At 41.9% G+C, this 22575-nt stretch overlaps 1 pseudogene; it reads right to left on the bottom strand.

Annotated features, from left to right (window-relative positions):
- The window catches only part of LOC120062200, a 168517-nt pseudogene that overhangs the window by 5143 nt on the left and 140799 nt on the right, over nt 1–22575 (bottom strand).

Raw genomic sequence — 22575 nt, 5'->3', positions numbered from 1 at the left:
TATTGTACTGCAGGTAGGCCTACAGTATGTGAACTGTGAATAATGTAGTATTGTACTGCAGGTAGGCCTACAGTATGCGAACTGTGAATAATGTAGTATTGTACTGCAGGTAGGCCTACAGTATGCGAACTGTGAATAATGTAGTATTGTACTGCAGGTAGGTCTACAGTATTTGAACTGTGAATAATGTAGTATTGTACTGCAGGTAGGCCTACAGTATGCGAACTGTGAATAATGTAGTATTGTACTGCAGGTAGGCCTACAGTATGCGAACTGTGAATAATGTAGTATTGTACTGCAGGTAGGCCTACAGTATGTGAACTGTGAATAATGTAGTATTGTAGTGCAGGTAGGCCTACAGTATGTCAACTGTGAATAATGTAGTATTGTAGTGCAGGTAGGACTACAGTATGTGAACTGTGAATAATGTAGTATTGTACTGCAGGTAGGACTACAGTATATGAACTGTGAATAATGTAGTAATGTACTGCAGGTAGGACTACAGTATATGAACTGTGAATAATGTAGTAATGTACTGCAGGTAGGCCTACAGTATGTGAACTGTGAATAATGTAGTATTGTACTGCAGGTAGGCCTACAGTATGTGAACTGTGAATAATGTAGTAATGTACTGCAGGTAGGCCTACAGTATGTCAACTGTGAATAATGTAGTATTGTAGTGCAGGTAGGACTACAGTATTTGAACTGTGAATAATGTAGTAATGTACTGCAGGTAGGACTACAGTATATGAACTGTGAATAATGTAGTAATGTACTGCAGGTAGGCCTACAGTATGTGAACTGTGAATAATGTAGTATTGTACTGCAGGTAGGCCTACAGTATGTGAACTGTGAATAATGTAGTATTGTACTGCAGGTAGGCCTACAGTATGTGAACTGTGAATAATGTAGTAATGTACTGCAGGTAGGCCTACAGTATGTGAACTGTGAATAATGTAGTATTGTACTGCAGGTAGGCCTACAGTATGTGAACTGTGAATAATGTAGTATTGTACTGCAGGTAGGCCTACAGTATGTGAACTGTGAATAATGTAGTAATGTACTGCAGGTAGGCCTACAGTATGTGAACTGTGAATAATGTAGTATTGTACTGCAGGTAGGCCTACAGTATGTGAACTGTGAATAATGTAGTATTGTACTGCAGGTAGGCCTACAGTATGCGAACTGTGAATAATGTAGTATTGTACTGCAGGTAGGCCTACAGTATTTGAACTGTGAATAATGTAGTATTGTACTGCAGGTAGGCCTACAGTATGTGAACTGTGAATAATGTAGTATTGTACTGCAGGTAGGCCTACAGTATGTGAACTGTGAATAATGTAGTATTGTACTGTAGGTAGACCTACAGTATGTGAACTGTGAATAATGTAGTATTGTACTACAGGTAGGCCTACAGTATGTGAACTGTGAATAATGTAGTATTGTACTGCAGGTAGGCCTACAGTATGTGAACTGTGAATAATGTAGTATTGTACTGCAGGTAGGCCTACAGTATGTGAACTGTGAATAATGTAGTATTGTACTGCAGGTAGGCCTACAGTATGTGAACTGTGAATACTGTAGTATTGTACTGCAGGTAGGCCTACAGTATGTGAACTGTGAATAATGTAGTATTGTACTGCAGCTAGGCCTACAGTATTTGAACTGTGAATAATGTAGTATTGTACTGCAGGTAGGCCTACAGTATGTGAACTGTGAATAATGTAGTATTGTACTGCAGGTAGGCCTACAGTATGTGAACTGTGAATAATGTAGTATTGTACTGCAGGTAGGCCTACAGTATGTGAACTGTGAATAATGTAGTATTGTAGTGCAGGTAGGACTACAGTATGTGAACTGTGAATAATGTAGTATTGTACTGCAGGTAGGACTACAGTATGTGAACTGTGAATAATGTAGTATTGTACTGCAGGTAGGATTACAGTATGTGAACTGTGAATAATGTAGTATTGTACTGCAGGTAGGCCTACAGTATGTGAACTGTGAATAATGTAGTATTGTACTGCAGGTAGGATTACAGTATGTGAACTGTGAATAATGTAGTATTGTACTGCAGGTAGGCCTACAGTATGTGAACTGTGAATAATGTAGTATTGTACTGCAGGTAGGCCTACAGTATGCGAACTGTGAATAATGTAGTATTGTACTGCAGGTAGGACTACAGTATGTGAACTGTGAATAATGTAGTATTGTACTGCAGGTAGGCCTACAGTATGTGAACTGTGAATAATGTAGTATTGTACTGCAGGTAGGCCTACAGTATGTGAACTGTGAATAATGTAGTATTGTACTGCAGCTAGGCCTACAGTATGTGAACTGTGAATAATGTAGTATTGTACTGCAGCTAGGACTACAGTATGTGAACTGTGAATAATGTAGTATTGTACTGCAGGTAGGCCTACAGTATGTGAACTGTGAATAATGTAGTATTGTACTGCAGGTAGGCCTACAGTATGTGAACTGTGAATAATGTAGTATTGTACTGCAGCTAGGCCTACAGTATGTGAACTGTGAATAATGTAGTAATGTACTGCAGGTAGGCCTACAGTATGTGAACTGTGAATAATGTAGTATTGTACTGCAGCTAGGACTACAGTATGTGAACTGTGAATAATGTAGTAATGTACTGCAGGTAGGCCTACAGTATGTGAACTGTGAATAATGTAGTATTGTACTGCAGGTAGGCCTACAGTATGTGAACTGTGAATAATGTAGTATTGTACTGCAGGTAGGCCTACAGTATGTCAACTGTGAATAATGTAGTATTGTACTGCAGGTAGGCCTACAGTATGTCAACTGTGAATAATGTAGTATTGTACTGCAGGTAGGACTACAGTATGTGAACTGTGAATAATGTAGTATTGTACTGCAGCTAGGACTACAGTATGTGAACTGTGAATAATGTAGTAATGTACTGCAGGTAGGCCTACAGTATGTGAACTGTGAATAATGTAGTATTGTACTGCAGGTAGGCCTACAGTATGTGAACTGTGAATAATGTAGTATTGTACTGCAGGTAGGCCTACAGTATGTGAACTGTGATTAATGTAGTATTGTACTGCAGGTAGGCCTACAGTATGAACCAGAGATTTCCGTTACAGCTGGGTAACTTAACGAGACGGAATGGAAAACTAGTACTTGTTACAGGAAAATAAACTTAAATCTTTCAAAATACCACTGGATCTTCTCATCTCTTTCCATGACGGGCTGGCACAGCGATGCGGCGGCCATGAACATTACACACATCTAAAATAACAACATGAGCTGGCTTAAATAATAAATAATGCACAAATAGCCTGCATAGATAAAAAGAGGATGCTGCTAAACGGGATATTTTAATAAAGCAGGCAAACTTAAATCTGTTTCATCTCATTTCTACCAGCACGTCACATGTTTCATCTCATTTCTACCAGCACGTCACACGTTTCATCTCATTTCTACCAGCACGTCACATGTTTCATCTCATTTCTACCAGCACGTCACATGTTTCATCTCATTTCTACCAGCACGTCACATGTTTCATCTCATTTCTACCAGCATGTCACATGTTTCATCTCATTTCTACCAGCACGTCACATGTTTCATCTCATTTCTACCAGCACGTCACATGTTTCATCTCATTTCTACCAGCACGTCACATGTTTCATCTCATTTCTACCAGCACGTCACATGTTTCATCTAATTTCTACCAGCATGTCACATGTTTCATCTCATTTCTACCAGCACGTCACATGTTTCATCTCATTTCTACCAGCATGTCACATGTTTCATCTAATTTCTACCAGCACGTCACATGTTTCATCTCATTTCTACCAGCACGTCACATGTTTCATCTCATTTCTACCAGCACGTCACATGTTTCATCTCATTTCTACCAGCATGTCACATGTTTCATCTAATTTCTACCAGCACGTCACATGTTTCATCTCATTTCTACCAGCACGTCACATGTTTCATCTCATTTCTACCAGCACGTCACATGTTTCATCTCATTTCTACCAGCACGTCACATGTTTCATCTCATTTCTACCAGCACGTCACATGTTTCATCTCATTTCTACCAGCATGTCACATGTTTCATCTCATTTCTACCAGCATGTCACATGTTTCATCTCATTTCTACCAGCACGTCACATGTTTCATCTCATTTCTACCAGCACGTCACACGTTTCATCTCATTTCTACCAGCACGTCACATGTTTCATCTCATTTCTACCAGCACGTCACATGTTTCATCTCATTTCTACCAGCACGTCACATGTTTCATCTCATTTCTACCAGCACGTCACGTTTCATCTCATTTCTACCAGCACGTCACATGTTTCATCTCATTTCTACCAGCACGTCACATGTTTCATCTCATTTCTACCAGCACGTCACATGTTTCATCTCATTTCTACCAGCACGTCACACGTTTCATCTCATTTCTACCAGCACGTCACATGTTTCATCTCATTTCTACCAGCATGTCACATGTTTCATCTCATTTCTACCAGCACGTCACATGTTTCATCTCATTTCTACCAGCACGTCACATGTTTCATCTCATTTCTACCAGCACGTCACATGTTTCATCTCATTTCTACCAGCACGTCACATGTTTCATCTCATTTCTACCAGCACGTCACATGTTTCATCTCATTTCTACCAGCACGTCACATGTTTCATCTCATTTCTACCAGCACGTCACATGTTTCATCTCATTTCTACCAGCACGTCACATGTTTCATCTCATTTCTACCAGCACGTCACATGTTTCATCTCATTTCTACCAGCACGTCACATGTTTCATCTCATTTCTACCAGCACGTCACATGTTTCATCTCATTTCTACCAGCACGTCACATGTTTCATCTCATTTCTACCAGCACGTCACATGTTTCATCTCATTTCTACCAGCACGTCACATGTTTCATCTCATTTCTACCAGCACGTCACATGTTTCATCTCATTTCTACCAGCACGTCACATGTTTCATCTCATTTCTACCAGCACGTCACATGTTTCATCTCATTTCTACCAGCACGTCACATGTTTCATCTCATTTCTACCAGCACGTCACATGTTTCATCTCATTTCTACCAGCACGTCACATGTTTCATCTCATTTCTACCAGCACGTCACATGTTTCATCTCATTTCTACCAGCACGTCACATGTTTCATCTCATTTCTACCAGCACGTCACATGTTTCATCTCATTTCTACCAGCACGTCACATGTTTCATCTCATTTCTACCAGCATGTCACATGTTTCATCTCATTTCTACCAGCACGTCACATGTTTCATCTCATTTCTACCAGCACGTCACATGTTTCATCTCATTTCTACCAGCACGTCACATGTTTCATCTCATTTCTACCAGCACGTCACATGTTTCATCTCATTTCTACCAGCACGTCACATGTTTCATCTCATTTCTACCAGCACGTCACATGTTTCATCTCATTTCTACCAGCACGTCACATGTTTCATCTCATTTCTACCAGCACGTCACATGTTTCATCTCATTTCTACCAGCACGTCACACGTTTCATCTCATTTCTACCAGCACGTCACATGTTTCATCTCATTTCTACCAGCATGTCACATGTTTCATCTCATTTCTACCAGCACGTCACATGTTTCATCTCATTTCTACCAGCACGTCACATGTTTCATCTCATTTCTACCAGCACGTCACATGTTTCATCTCATTTCTACCAGCACGTCACATGTTTCATCTCATTTCTACCAGCACGTCACATGTTTCATCTCATTTCTACCAGCACGTCACATGTTTCATCTCATTTCTACCAGCACGTCACATGTTTCATCTCATTTCTACCAGCACGTCACATGTTTCATCTCATTTCTACCAGCACGTCACATGTTTCATCTCATTTCTACCAGCACGTCACATGTTTCATCTCATTTCTACCAGCACGTCACATGTTTCATCTCATTTCTACCAGCACGTCACATGTTTCATCTCATTTCTACCAGCACGTCACATGTTTCATCTCATTTCTACCAGCACGTCACATGTTTCATCTCATTTCTACCAGCACGTCACATGTTTCATCTCATTTCTACCAGCACGTCACATGTTTCATCTCATTTCTACCAGCACGTCACATGTTTCATCTCATTTCTACCAGCACGTCACATGTTTCATCTCATTTCTACCAGCACGTCACATGTTTCATCTCATTTCTACCAGCACGTCACATGTTTCATCTCATTTCTACCAGCACGTCACATGTTTCATCTCATTTCTACCAGCACGTCACATGTTTCATCTCATTTCTACCAGCACGTCACATGTTTCATCTCATTTCTACCAGCACGTCACATGTTTCATCTCATTTCTACCAGCACGTCACATGTTTCATCTCATTTCTACCAGCACGTCACATGTTTCATCTCATTTCTACCAGCACGTCACATGTTTCATCTCATTTCTACCAGCACGTCACATGTGCAACCAGAGGGTTGGGGAAAAAAACTCTGTCACCTGTTCTCCACACAGAGACGCGTACAAAGCTCTCCCTCGCCCTCCATTTGGCAAATCTGACCATAATTCTATCCTCCCGATTCTTGCTCACAAGCAAAAACTAAAGCAGGAAGTACCAGTGATTCGCTCAATACGGAAGTGGTCAGGCGACGTGGTTGCTACGCTACAGGACTGTTTTGCACCGACTGGAATATGTTCCAGGGATTCCTCCAATGGCATTGAGGAGTATAACACATCAGTCACCGGCTTCATCAATATGTGCATCGATGACGTCGATAATCTGGACGCTTATAAGAAATCCCGCTATGTCCTCAGACGAACCATCCAACAGGTGTCAATACAGGCCTAACACTGAATCCTAATACACCGGCGCTGACACTCGTCGGATGTGGCAGGGCTTGCAAACTATTATGGACTACAAAGGAAAACCCAGCCGGGAGCTGCCCACTGACGCAAGCCTACCAGACGAGCTAAATGCCTTTAATGCTCGCGTCAAGACAAGCAACACTGAAACATGCATGAGAGCACCAGCTGTTCCTGACGACTTTGTGATCACGCTCTTCATAGCCGATATGAGCAAGACCTTTAAACAGGTCAACTTTTCACAGACCGATTACCAGGACGTGTACTCAGAGCATGCACGGACCAACTGGCAAGTGTTTTCACTGACATTTTCAACCTATCCCTGACCGAGTCTGTAATACCAACATGTTTTAAGCAGACCACCATAGTCACTGTGACCAAGAAAGTGAAGGTAACCTGCCTAAATGACTAGAGCCCCGTTGCACTCACATCAGTAGCCATGAAGTGCACTGAAAGGCTGGTAATGGCTCACATCTACGCCATCATCCTAGAAACCCTAGACCCACTTCAATTCTCATACTGCCCTAACAGATGCACAGATGACGCAATCTCTAACGCACTCCACACTGCACTTTCCCACCTGAACAAAAACACCTATGTGAGAATGCTGTTCATTGACTACAGCTCAGCGTTCAACAGCATAGTGCCCACAAAGCTCATAACTAAGCTATGGATCCTGGGACTAAACACCTCCCTCTGTAACTGGATCCTGGACTTCCTGACTGGCCGCCCCCAGGTGGTGAGGGTAGACAACAACACATCCGCCACGCTGATTCTCAACACGGCAGCATCAGGGGTGTGTGCTTAGTCCCCCATCCTGTACTCCCTGTTCACCCACAACCGCGTGGTTTGCTGATGACACAACAGTGGTGTAGGCCTGATCACCGACAACGACGAGACAGCCTATAGGAGTTTGGTACACATCCTGTAGTGAGTTTGGTACACATCCGGTGGATAGAGAGCTGTTTATTATGTTCAACATAGGAGGGCCAAGCACAGGAAGCAGCTCTTTCAGTAGTTTAGTAGGAATAGGATCCAGTATGCAGCTTGAAGGTTTAGAGGCCATGATTATTTTCATCATTGTGTCAAGAGATATAGTACTAAAACACTTAAGTGTCTCTCCCGATCCCAGGCCCTGCAGAGCTGTGCAGATCCAGGACAGCTAAGCCCTGGAGGAATACGCAGATTCAAAGAGGAGTCCGTAATTTGCTTTCTAATGGTCATGATCTTTTCCTCAAAGAAGTTCATGAATTTATTACTGCTGAAGTGAAAGCCATCCTCTCTTGGGGAATGCTGCTTTTTAGTTAGCTTTGCAACAGTATCAAAAATAAATTTTGGATTGTTCTTATTTTCCTCGATTAAGTTGGAAAAGTAGGATGATCGAGCAGTAGTGAGGGCTCTTCGGTACTGCACGGTACTGTCTTTCCAAGCTAGTCGGAAGACTTCCAGTTTGGTGTGGCGCCATTTCCGTTCCAATTTTCTGGAAGCTTGGTTCAAAGCTCGGGTATTTTCTGTATACCAGGGAGCTAGTTTCTTATGACAAATGTTTTTCGTTTTTAGGGGTGCAACTGCATCTAGGGTATTGCGCAAGGTTAAATTGAGTTCCTCAGTTAAGTGGTTAACTGATTTTTGTCTTCTGACGTCCTTGGGTAGGCAGAAGGAGTCTGGAAGGGCATCAAGGAATTTTTGTGTTGTCAGAATTTATAGCACGACTTTTGATGCTCCTTGGTTGGGGTCTGAGCAGATTATTTGTTGCGATTGCAAACGTAATAAAATGGTGGTCCGATAGTCCAGGATTATGTGGAAAAACATTAAGATCTACAACATTTATTCCATGGGACAAAACTAGGTCCAGAGTATGACTGTGGCAGTGAGTAGGTCCAGAGACATGTTGGACAAAACCCACTGAGTCGATGGTGGCTCCGAAAGACTTTTGGAGTGGGTCTGTGGACTTCTCCATATGAATATTAAAATCACCAAAAATTAGAATATGATCTGCTATGACTACAAGGTCTGATAGGAATTCAGGGAACTCAGAGAGGAACGCTGTATATGGCCCAGGAGGCCTGTAAACAGTAGCTATAAAAAGTGATTGAGTAGGCTGCATAGATTTCATGACTAGAAGCTCAAAAGACGAAAACGTCATTTTTTTTTTTTGTAAATTGAAATTTGCTATCGTAAATGTTAGCAACATTGCACGGGGGATATGGTCACTAGTGTAACCAGGAGGTGAGGCCTCATTTAACACAGTAAATTAATCAGGCTTAAGCCATGTTTCAGTCAGGCCAATCACATCAAGATTATGATCAGTGATTAGTTCATTGACTATGACTGCCTTTGAAGTGAGGGATCTAACATTAAGTAACCCTATTTTGAGATGTGAGGTATCACGATCTCTTTTAATAATGGCAGGAATGGAGGAGGTCTTTATCCTAATGAGATTGCTAAGGCGAACACCGCCATGTTTAGTTTTGCCCAACCTAGGTCGAGGCACAGACACAGTCTCAATGGGGATGGCTGAGCTGACTACACTGACTGTGCTATTGGCAGACTCCACTAAGCTGGCAGGTTGGCTAACAGCCTGCTGCCTGGCCTGCACCCTATTTCATTGTGGAGCTAGAGGAGTTAGAGCCCTATCTATGTTAGTAGATAAGATGAGAGCAGCTAGGATGGAGTCCGTCACTCCTCAGCAGGTCAGGCTTGGTCCTGTTTGTGGGTGAGTCCCAGAAAGAGGGCCAATTATCTACAAATTCTATCTTTTGGGAGGGGCAGAAAACAGTTTTCAACCAGCGATTGAGTTGTGAGACTCTGTTGTAGAGCTCGTCACTCCCCCTAACTGGGAGGGGGCCAGAGACAATTACGCGATGCCGACACATCTTTCTAGCTGATTTACACGCTGAAGCTATGTTGCACTTGGTGACCTCTGACTGTTTCATCCTAACATCGTTGGTGCCGACGTGGATAACAATATCTCTATACTCTCTACACTCACCAGATTTAGCTTTAGCCAGCACCATCTTTAGCCTGTTTGGGCTGCAAGCCCTAAGTCGGGATCAATATGACAACAGCCACTTCAAGTGCAGGGCGCGAAATTCAAAAGATATATTTTAAAAAATATTTAACTTTCACACATTAACAAGTCCAATACAGCATATGAAAGGTACACATCTTGTGAATCAAGCCAACATGTCCGATTTTTAAAATGTTTTACAGGGAAGACAAAATATGTAAATCTATTAGCTAACCACGTTAGCAAAAGACACCACTTTTCTTACTCCATCAGTTTTTTACTCCATCAGTAGCTATCACAAATTCGGCCAAATAAAGAAATAAATAGCCACTAACCAAGAAACAACCTCATCAGATGACAGTCTGATAAGATATTTATGTATAGCATATGTTTTGTTCGAAAAATTTGCATATTTCAGGTATAAATCATAGTTTACATTTCAGCTACAATCAGAAATTGCACCGAAAGCAGCCATAATATTTACAGACACCAACGTCAAATACCTAATTACTCATCATAAAACATTTCTGAAAAATACATAGTGTGCAGCAATTGAAAGACAGGCATCTTGTGATTCCAGACAATATTTCCGATTTATTAAATGTTTTACAGCGAAAACAAAATGTAGCGCTATATTAGCGTAGCCACAATAGCCAGAAACACTTGGGCGCCCACGACCAGTTGACATGCACGACAGATATATGAAATAACATCATAAATTGGGTCTTACTTTTGCTGATCTTTCATCAGAATGTTGAACAAGGTGTCCTTTGTCCAGATGAGTCGTTGTTTGGATTCAGAATGGCAAATTTCCCTCTCCATTTAGCATGGGCACTAGCCGAGTGGCACTGATCTCTCCAACGTAAACACAGTCAGAGAACGGAACACGGCAAAACTCCCGAAAAAATTTCAATAATCTGATTAAACTATATTGAAAAAACATACATTACGATGATATGGTCACATGTATCAAAGAAAATCCGAGCCGGAGATAGTTGTCATCCATTACGGCAGCAAAACAGAAGGCAATCGCACTTCCAAGTCGCGCCCTTCAAAGTACCGGAAGTGGACGGTCACGTCAAAGAAATAGCTTTTATTCCACCCCAGACCAAGATAAACACAACATTTCTTCTCTCACATCATCTTGACACCCAGAGGAAGGCGTATGGAGTGTACGTAGACTCCTACGTGTCATGACCATGTATAGGCAGGAAGTTGAATAGAGCATATATTTCTGACATTCTACTTCCTGGTCAGGGAAAGTGCTGCCAAAGGAGTTCTGTTTCACTCAGAGAAATAATTCCAACGGTTTTAGAAACTAGAGAGTGTTTTCTATCCAATAATAATAATAATATCCATATTGTACGAGCAAGAATTGAGTACGAGGCCGTTTGAAATGGGCACGATTTCACTGGCTACTCAATACTATCCCTTGCAGCCATAAGAAGTTATTAAATTAGCCTTAACGTCGGTAGCCCTGCCCCCTGGTAAACAGTGTATGATCGCTGGGTGACTCGTTTTAAGTCTAATACTGCGGGTAATGGAGTCGCCAATGACTAGGGTTTTCAATTTGTCAGAGCTAATAGTTGGAGCCTTCGGCGTCTCAGACCCCGTAGCGGGAGGAGTAGAGACAAGAGAAGACTCAGCCTCAGACTCCGACTCGCTATATAATGGGGAAAACCGGTTGAAAGTTTCTGTCGGCTGAATGAGCGACACCAGTTGAGCATTCCAACAGCATTTCCCTCCAGAAGCCATGAGAAAGTTGTCCGGCTGCGGGGACTGTGCGGGGGGGTTTATACTAACGTTAGTATCTGTACTTACTGGTGGCACAGACGCTGTTTCTTCCTTTCCTACACTGAAATTACCCTTGCCTAACGATTGCGTCTGAAGCTGGGCTTGCAGCACAGCTATCCTCGCCGTAAGGCGATCGTTCTCCTGTATATTATGAGTACAGCGACTGCAATTAGAAGACATCATGTTAATGTTACTACTTAGCTTCGGCTGTTGAAGGTGCTGACGAACCATGTCCAGATAAAGCGTCCGGAGTGAAAAAGTTGAATGAGGGAAAAAAGTTGCGATGGAAAAACTAAAAATATAAACGGTAATAAAAAAATAAAAAAAATAAAAAAAAACGTAAAGTTGTCAGCTAAACCCCTACAAATCACTAAACCCCTACATACATGAGCAAATTACCTCGACTAACCTGCACCCCTGCACCTTGACTCGGTACTGGTACCCCTTGTATATAGCCATGTTATTGTTATTTTATTGTGTCCATTTTTTTTAGTAGTAAATATTTTTTGTAAATATTTGTAGTAAATATTTTCATAAATCTATTTCTTGAGCTGCATTGTTGGTTAAGGTCTTCTAAGTAAGAATTTCACGGTAAGGTCTATGACTGGAAGTCAATGGGTATCTTCTAGCATGAAAACAAGCGTTTGTTTAAGAATTGTGCTGGCTTAATGCCAGACAAAGCGAGACAGTTGGAGAAAAACATTCCTATGGAATTTATGCTTTTCTTTCAGGTACTCTGAAGAGGTTGGTTCGAAAGAGCTTCAGAACAGAATAGGTTGGTTCTGAGAATCAGAGCCTCAGGAAGATTACGAAGTGTGTTCATTCTCAGAGGGTTAATACGGAAGACAGACATTTAGCCCCTTATGTCCTTCAGAATAAACACGCTGTCACAATAGCATCATAATAGAACCTTGTTTCCTATCTAGTGCCTTCTCATTTGGATGACAAACCCACCCCTGGTGTGCGTGGCCAAATACCTCTATTTTCATGTCATCTGACCATAGGGCCTGTTCCAGACCAAGTGTCGATGTAGTTTAGCAAACTCCAGGCGGTGCAGTTTAGCAAACTCCAGGCGGTGCAGTTTAGCAAACTCCAGGCGGTGCAGTTTAGCAAACTCCAGGCGGTGCTGTTTAGCAAACTCCAGGCGGTGCAGTTTAGCAAACTGCAGGCGGTGCTGTTTAGCAAACTCCAGGCGGTGCTGTTTAGCAAACTCCAGGCGGTGCTGTTTAGCAAACTCCAGGCGGTGCTGTTTAGCAAACTCCCGGTGGTGCAGATTAGCAAACTGCAGGCGGTGCCGTTTAGCAAACTCCAGGCGGTGCTGTTTAGCAAACTCCCGGTGGTGCAGATTAGCAAACTGCAGGCGGTGCAGTTTAGCAAACTCCAGACGCTTACATGTGTTAGATGCCATGATTATAGAGCTCTTTGGCCATGAACACCAGCAGTGTGTTTGGCGTCGAAATGAGAATGCATGATCGGAAAAGAACCCCCATACCTACTGTAAGATATGGCGGTGGATCTTTGATGTTATGGGACTATTCTGCTTCCACTGGTGCTGGGGGCCTTGTTTGGGTTAACGGCATAAAGAACTTTACCCAGCACCAGGATATTTTAGCCAAAAACCTGGTTGCCTCTGCCAGGAGACTGAAACTTTGTCCGCAAGTGGATCATCCAGCAAGAAAATAACCCCAAGCACACATCAAAAATCCTCAAATAAATGTTTTATTTTACCCCCCCAAAAAAAATCAACACTTTGGAATGGCTATCTCAGTCTCCGGACTTTAAACCCATTGAAAACTTGTGGTTAACTTGTGGTTTTAGGCAGATTACGGTTATCAAGGATCTGGAAAGGTTCTGTATGGACGGAATTGTCCAATATCCCAATGTGTTCTCCAACTCATTAAACATTTGAGAAAAAGGCTCAGTACCATTATCCTCACAAGGTGAGCTATTAAAAGGTATTGAAAGCAAGTGTGTTAATCATTTTGACCACTACCTTTTACTGCAGTGGGCTAAATCAGGGTCACACAGAGTGTTTATTTTACTGCAGTGGGCTAAATCAGGGTCACACAGAGTGTTTATTTTACTGCAGTGGGCTAAATCAGGGTCACACAGAGTGTTTATTTTACTGCAGTGGGCTAAATCAGGGTCACGCAGAGTGTTTATTTTACTGCAGTGGGCTAAATCAGGGTCACACAGAGTGTTTATTTTACTGCAGTGGGCTAAATCAGGGTCACACAGAGTGTTTATTTTACTGCAGTGGGCTAAATCAGGGTCAGGCAGAGTGTTTATTTTACTGCAGTGGGCTAAATCAGGGTCATACAGAGTGTTTATTTTACTGCAGTGGGCTAAATCAGGGTCAGGCAGAGTGTTTATTTTACTGCAGTGGGCTAAATCAGGATCACACAGAGTGTTTATTTGCTGCAGTGGGCTAAATCAGGGTCATACAGAGTGTTTATTTTACTGCAGTGGGCTAAATCAGGGTCACACAGAGTGTTTATTGGTAGTCTTAAACAAATCTACTTTGAAACAAAAGTATTCACCTCACACACAAGGTTATGGGCACAAACAATGAATACACCTGTACCATGTCAGATATAGAGTTGAAATGTATTACATTTTATAGTTTGCACTTCTACACGTTATATACATTATAGAAGACTGACATTTAACAAAACTGTTTGACATAGAAACACCAGTTTTTGGGCATTTTATTTTTTAAATAATGTTGATTAATTATGAAATTATGAAAATATGAATAACATTCCAACCATGAGACCATTTTGTCATTTGACTGCAAGTAAGGGCTACACACATTCTCTTTCTCTGAGCAATTGTATCAGTATAAAATAACATAATTTCCCAATGTTTCAGCTGACAATATAGCACAGTATTTGAATTATTTATTTATACAGTAATTTTTGCTCATCTTCATCAAGGATGTCAATAACTTGGGACCCCACTGTACGTAAACCACCTTCCACTGTTCTGCTCCAGAACGGTCTGCAACTACGACGACCAATGATCATCAGTATTCCAGCTGATACAGACACAGATAAAAAAAAAAATAGCATTTTATTTTCACTGATCTAAAATGATACCAGCCGCTCTTTAGAACGAGAGATGGGAGAAGAGAGAGAGAGAGACAGAGAGAGCCAAGGGAGCAGGCGGAAGAGAAGAACAAGAAGGAAGTCTGTAGTTTGTCTTTTTTCGCATTAAAGAGAATATTTTTTGTTATTGAAGTCGAACCTCTATCAGGGAAGAGCAGGCAATTACACAGAATCCTTCCATGCATGAAATCCTCCCTGCTTGTTGTTGATACATTTCCAAACACATTCCATAGACTTTTCAAATTACCTTCTTTCTTTTATTAAAACTTTAGTCATGCATTTAAAAATGTTTCTGGGTTTTGTGGGTGTTGAGTTGTATTGGTTTGAAGAGAGGAGGCGAGAAGAGCCCGCGACACTATGTACTGTAAATCTGAGAGGAGAGGTTGGGGTTGGGGTTGAGACACGTAGATATGAGGGTTGGTTGGTAATTAGCATGGACAGACAGGAGTAAAGCAACACTCTCCTCTCCTCAGTGTCTCTGTATTCTCCCTGCGTCTCTCCATATTAAACACAAGTCATTTCTCTTTACATGGTTGAATGAGATTCCCTTTAAAACTATCCCCAAGGTTAAACAAAATACTATATTCCAACAACGTCTAGTCTTCTCTCTTCTCCTCTTTTTCGTCTTCTCTTGTCTTCTTCTCTCGTTTTCTCCTCTCCTCTCCTCTTCCCTCCTCCTCTCCTCTTCTCATCTCCTCTTCTCCTCTTCCCTCCTCCTCTTCCCTCGTTTCTGGTCTTTTTGTCTCCAGGACAGACGGTCTGATTTGTGTGATATCTTCATTAGACAGAGATGAATGTCGTCAAATGCAAATGAATCAGTCAAAATAGTAGATCAGTTATTCATTTCCTTTAGGAGGGAGCTATGTGTCCTTCAACTAAAGAGCTTCCTTCATTTCCTTTAGGAGGGAGCTATGTAGGAGGGAGCTATGTGTCCTTCAACTAAAGAGCTTCCTTCATTTCCTTTAGGAGGGAGCTATGTAGGAGGGAGCTATGTGTCCTTCAACTAAAGAGCTTCCTTCATTTCCTGTAGGAGGGAGCTATGTGTCCTTCAACTAAAGAGCTGCCTTCATTTCCTTTAGGAGGGAGCTATGTGTCCTTCAACTAAAGAGCTTCCTTCATTTCCTTTAGGAGGGAGCTATGTGTCCTTCAACTAAAGAGCTTCCTTCATTTCCTTTAGGAGGGAGCTATGTGTCCTTCAACTAAAGAGCTTCCTTCATTTCCTTTAGGAGGGAGCTATGTGTCCTTCAACTAAAGAGCTTCCTTCATTTCCTTTAGGAGGGAGCTATGTGTCCTTCAACTAAAGAGCTTCCTTCATTTCCTTTAGGAGGGAGCTATGTGTCCTTCAACTAAAGAGCTTACTTCATTTCCTTTAGGAGGGAGCTATGTGTCCTTCAACTAAAGAGCAGTCTTCATTTCCTTTAGGAGGGAGCTATGTGTCCTTCAACTAAAGAGCAGTCTTCATTTCCTTTAGGAGGGAGCTATGTGTCCTTCAACTAAAGAGCTGCCTTCATTTCCTTTAGGAGGGAGCTATGTGCCCTTCAACTAAAGAGCTTCCTTCATTTCCTTTAGGAGGGAGCTATGTGCCCTTCAACTAAAGAGCTTCCTTCATTTCCTTTAGGAGGGAGCTATGTGTCCTTCAACTAAAGAGCAGTCTTCATTTCCTTTAGGAGGGAGCTATGTGCCCTTCAACTAAAGAGCAGTCTTCATTTCCTTTAGGAGGGAGCTATGTGTCCTTCAACTAAAGAGCAGTCTTCATTTCCTTTAGGAGGGAGCTAAGAACAAAAAGTATTTATTTCCTTTAAAATACTTTACCTGCGCTGCTTTAAATAAAACACTTTGTTCTTGAAAGAAAACCAATACTATTTGAACCCATGTCTGGTAGAAGGGACTTTCTGACATGTGAGACTTCTATTACCAACCAGTGAAATCCTCCTCTTCTCCTGTTCTCAAACTGACCTGTCGAGTACAACATACGGTGAATCTTCTCATCCCGCTATATTGATATAGATATAGACGGACGTAAGAAGCATCCCATATAACACCCTGTTCCTTATATGGTGCCCTATGGGCCCTAATCAAAAGTACTGCACTTAATTAGAGAATAGGGTGTCAGTTTGGACACACTCCTTTCTCCTGGTCAGCACTCTGTAACTTCCCACAGCACTGTGCTCCCATTGACGAACATTTAGCTTTGTGTAAATATTTTGAAAGCTGAACAACAACGTTAATTAATATTAATGATATTGTTACATTGCGTTATTTTCCCCCCCACACCGAGGCTAAACCAAAATCAATCTCTCTCCCTGGAGGAGGGTTGAAAGACCCGTTTCATTTTCTCTGGTTATTATTAATCTACCTCTCTCCGATGCTGTGATTAATTAGGCAGAAAATAAAGTCCTGTTGGATTCTAACCATGCATCCCAAATGCGTCCCAAATATACCCTAAATAGTGCACTACTTTAGACCAGAATCGTGGTCAAGAGTAGTGCACTGGATAGGGAGTAAGGTGTCATTTTGGGACGTAGCCACAGTTCTTATTCATAAAAGGGGGAATGCTTATAAGGAGCCACATTGACGTTTAAAATGTGTTCACTAACAGCTCAGACTAGTCCTATCTAAAAAGGGCTTAGTGGTGGATAGCAATAGGAGGGCAGATGGCACCCTTTTCCCTATCTAATGCACTACTTTTGATTAGGGGTTCTGGTGCTCCAGAGGTCACCAGTTCACTCATCGTTGCGCCCACCTGCACTTAATTATGGGACTCATGTGAACTCCATCACGTGATTTACCTTCCCCTATATCTGTCACTTCCTCAGTTTCATTTCCCGAGTCAGTATCGATGATATGTTTCTCCTGTCCAGACGCGGTTCTTGTTTCTGTTTCATGTCTGTTTATTATTAAACCCTGTACTTGCTTCTCGTCTGCCAGCGTCTGTTGTTACAGAAACGTTACAGGATGAGGTTGGGGAAGCTACAGAAGCTGCTCTAAGTCTGTCTGGTGGTGTCAAATGAAACACTGTTCACTATTGACCACTACTTTTGACTGGGACCACTACTTTTGACTGGGATCCTATGAAGAGACCTATGGGCCCTGGGCAAAAGTAGTGCACTAAACAGGGAGCCATTTGGGACGCATTCAAGGTATATTACGGAGTGATGCTCATTACACCATTGGTCTCTGAGTGTAACTTAATCAAAACGCTCTCTCTCTCTCTCTCTCTCTCTCTCTCTCTCTCTCTCTCTCTCTCTCTCTCTCTCTCTCTCTCTCTCTCTCTCTCTCTCTCTCTCTCTCTCTCTCTCTCTCTCTCTCTCTCTCTCTCTCTCTCTCTCTCTCTCTCTCTCTCTCTCTCTCTCTCTCTCTCTCTCTCTCTCTCTCTCTCTCTCTCTCTCTCTCTCTCTCTCTCTCCTTTCACTTCTTGGAAGCAGAAAGCAGCAGTCTTGTCATGCCACCTATTTCTGTACTATAGCGCCTAAATATAATGTTCACCAACTCGGACTGGTATAAAGTACTCTCAGGGTTGTGCTGATCATGAATTAAATATTCTCCTGGAGAGTGCAGACTTATGAACTATAACAACCTAACCTGTAAATCCGCAGTCTCGGGCACCAGGAGGGTAGGGGGAGAGGGCGAGAGAGAGAGAGAGAGAGAGAGAGAACAGAGACAGAACAGAGACAGAACAGAGAGAGAGAGAGAGAGAGAGAGAGGGCGAGAGAGAGAGGGCGAGAGAGAGAGAGAGAGAGAGAGAGAGAGAGAGAGAGAGAGAGAGACAGAACAGAGACAGAACAGAGACAGAACAGAGAGAGAGAGAGAGAGAGAGAGCGAGAGAGAGAGAGAGAGAGAGAGAGAGAGGGCGAGAGAGAGAGGGCGAGAGAGAGAGAGAGAGAGAGAGAGAGAGAGAGAGAGAGAGAGAGAGAGAGAGAGAGAGAGAGAGAGAGAACAGAGACAGAACAGAGACAGAACAGAGACAGAACAGAGAGAGAGAGAGAGAGAGAGAGAGAGAGAGAGAGAGAGAGAGAGAGAGAGAGAGAGAGAGAACAGAGACAGAACAGAGACAGAACAGAGAGAGAGAGGGCGAGAGAGAGAGGGCGAGAGAGAGAGAGAGAGAGAGAGAGAGAGAGAGAGAGAGAGAGAGAGAGAGAGAGAGAGAGAGAGAGAGAGAGAGAGAGAGAGAGAGAGAGAGAGAGAGAGAGAGAGAGAGAGAGAGAGAGAGAGAGGGAAGCTATGCAGTAACAGGGGGAGTCATGCAGCTATACCTCTGCTGGAAGAATGGTGAGCCTGATAAGATTATGATTGGTATGCATCGCCAGCCTTGACTCACACTGACACGGTGTATCTTCCCTGACAGGTGAGCACAGGTGAGAGAGAGAGCAGACAGAGAAAAAAAGAGAGAGAGAGAGAGTAGAGAGGGATCAGAGAGTAGAGAGGGATCAGAGAGACGGCAAACACAAACAAAGGCAGGTTGATTCTCTTTGATGCTGTAGCACCCGGTCGGTGTGTGTCATCTAAATACTGTGTCACTTCGCTCTCCTCTTCTCTTCCTTGCTGTTGTGCTGTCTGTTCTGCTAGTTGTCAAGGTGATGGTTGTTGTTGTTGTTGAAAGAGGGCAATGTTACTTGTGAGTTAAGACCAGATGAAGTGAAACGCAGGTTAAAGAAGTATTCATGCCAGTGTGAGTCCACTGCCTGTTACTTACAAGAAGATCATGATAGACGAAGACTAAGAACAAGAAGAAAACCAAGGAAACAGACACTAATAACTGTCTTCCCAAAAAATAACAGGATACTGACAATCAATAGATACATTTCCTGATTGTTTTAAAACTTCTTAGTTACTTCTTTAGTTTAGTAAGAAGTTTAGTTTAGTATGAAGTTTAGTTTAGTAGGAAGTTTAGTTTAGTAAGAAGTTTAGTAAGAAGTTTATGGCTGCAATCCCGGTAACGGGATCGATATGACAACAGCCAGTGAAAGTGCAGGGAGCCAAATTAAAAAAACAGAAATCTCATAATTAAAATTCCTCAGACATACATGTGTTTTATACCATTTTAAAGGTAATCTTGTTGTTAATCCCACCAAAGTGTCCAGTTTCAAATATGCTTTTCAGCGAAAGCACCACAAATGATTATGTTAGGTCACCACCAAACCACAATAAGCACAGCCATTTTTCCAGCCAAAGATAGGAGTCACAAAAAGCACAAATAGAGATAAAATGAATCACTAACCTTTGATGATCTTCATCAGATGACACTCATAGGACTTCATGTTACACAATACATGTATGTTTTGTTTGATAAAGTTTATATTTATATCAAAAAATCTGAGTTTACATTGGTGCATTACATTCACTAGTTCCAAAAACATCCAGTGATTTTGTATAGCCACATCGTTTCAACAGAAATACTCATGATAAATGTAGATGATAATACAAGTTATACACATGGAATTACAGATATACCTCTCCTTAATGCAACCGCTGTGTCAGATTTTTAAAAAAAATTACGGAAAAAGCAAACCATGCAATAATCTGAGACGGCGCTCAGAACAATAGTCAAATTAGCCGCCATGTTGGAGTCAACAGAAACCAGAAATTACATGATAAATGTTTCCTTACCTTTGATGATCTTCATCAGAATGCACTCCCAGGAAGCCCAGGTACACAATAAATGCTTGATTTGTTCAATAATGTCCGTTATTTATGTCCAATTAGCTACTTTTGTTAGCGCGTTTGGTAAACAATTCCAAAGTCACGAAGCGCGTTCCCTAAAAGCAGACGAAATGGCCAAATGTTCAGTAACAGTCAGTAGAAACATGTCAAACGATGTATTGAATCAATCTTTAGAATGTTGTTAACATAAATCTTGAATAACGTTCCAACTGGAGAATTACATTGACTTCAGATGAGCGATGGAACAGAGCTCCCTCTCATGTGAACGCGCATGGTGAAAGCATGGTCAGGTCATGGCAGACTTGACTAATGCCTCTCTCATCTGGCCCCCCTTCACAGCAGAGGCATCAGACAAAGTTCTACAGACTGTTGACATCTAGTGGAAGCCGTAGGAAGTGAAAACTCATTCATATCTCGCTGTGATTTCAATGGGATCTTGGTTGAAAATCGACCAGCCTAATAATATCCACTTCCTCTTTGGATTTTTTCTCAGGTTTTTGCCTGCCATATGAGTTCTGTTATACTCACAGACATAATTCAAACAGTTTTAGAAACGTCAGAGTGTTTTCTATCAAATACTAATAATAATATGCATATATTAGCAACTATGACTGAGGAGCAGGCAGTTTACTATGGGCACCTCTGTGCACCTTTCATCCAAGCTACTCAATATTGCCCCTTCAGCCACAAAAAGTTAAAGGCTGACTGCACTTCCTGATTTGCCCTTGTTATTCATTAATGCTTAGATGTTATACTCATAGACATCATTCAAACAGTTTTAGAAACTTCAGAGTGTTTTCTATCCAAATCTACTAATAATATGCATATCCTAGCTTATGGGCCTGAGTAGCAGGTAGTTTACTTTGGGCACGCTTTTCATCCGGACGTGAAAATACCGCCTCCTAGCCTAGAGAGGTTAAAGGTTAGTATGACCTGCCTCCAGGCAGCTGGAGGCAGGTGGAGGGAAACCGACCAAGAGAGCCGTGCTTGGCGAGAAAATATCTGAATCTATTCTGTAACCGAGGGGTCGGAACGAGATGCCCCCTCCATGATTGTTTCGTCGATGCGATGTTGATGGAACGGTTAGACTTACCTCCACAGATCTACAGATCCAGACAGTTCACCATTCCCCTGGATGGTGCCCATTCAAGATCCATTGTGGAAAATTTTCTGACCTACAGAATGAAGGAGGAGATTTAGGCTGGGTTTCTATATAGCACTTTGTGACATCAGCTGATTTTAAAAATGGATTTATAAATGCATTTGAATGAATTTGATTCATTTTGAAAGTGGTTTGACAAAAGATGTGTTTTCTCTGCCAGAACAAACAAGTCCATCTGGACCATAACTATGCACCGAATGTTTTCAGAAAGCGAAAGCAATACACATAAGCATAGAAAATCCTGAAAGAAAACAAGATACGGGCAGACTCCATTCGAGGGCCAAAGAATGGGTGTCCTGGGAATGCGGGGCCGAGTGTACAGCAGAGGAGGCAACGAAGGAGATGAGATGAGGGGGCTCCCAGGTTTTGAATATAAACAGCAATACCTTCACCATTGGCATTTCAATATTTTCTATAAATGTTATAAGCTTGTATTGCTACCACTGTATCATCAAAGGTATTATCTAATTGAGTTTCAGAGATAGTCAGATTATGAATGTCATCTGTTACTAGCAAGATATTAGTTTCATGAACCTTGTTTCTTAAGCTACATATGTTAACGGGGGCTATTTTTAACCACTTTTCTTCTCGGATGCTTACTTGTTTTTATTGCTTTACTGGGAAGCTTAGCGGAAGTAGATACACTCATGTTATTTATATTAGTGCAGGGTGAGCTGTAGACTTCAGACTTCCTACTAGGGCACACCACCTCAGGTTGTAGAACTCTGGTTCATAGGCACATGATTACTGCATACAATAGCTGTAGGATCAGCAGAGGCCTTCAGGGGAGTTAGAGGGACATAAATTAGGTTACTTACATTGTGTCTACCAACGCCCCCTGGTGTATTGTACATTGGCTGAAGCATTATGACAACAGTGACACAATGGTAGGGATTAACTGAGCTGGGCTTGGGTCGTTGATAAGTCATTGTCTCAACGCAGCCTTATAATGCTGTGAAAAG

Source organism: Salvelinus namaycush, chromosome 17 (genome assembly GCF_016432855.1).
Source record: "Salvelinus namaycush isolate Seneca chromosome 17, SaNama_1.0, whole genome shotgun sequence".
NCBI classification, from domain to species: domain Eukaryota; kingdom Metazoa; phylum Chordata; class Actinopteri; order Salmoniformes; family Salmonidae; genus Salvelinus; species Salvelinus namaycush.
Note: the sequence above shows the minus strand (reverse complement) of the source record. Positions and strands in the feature narration are given on the sequence as shown.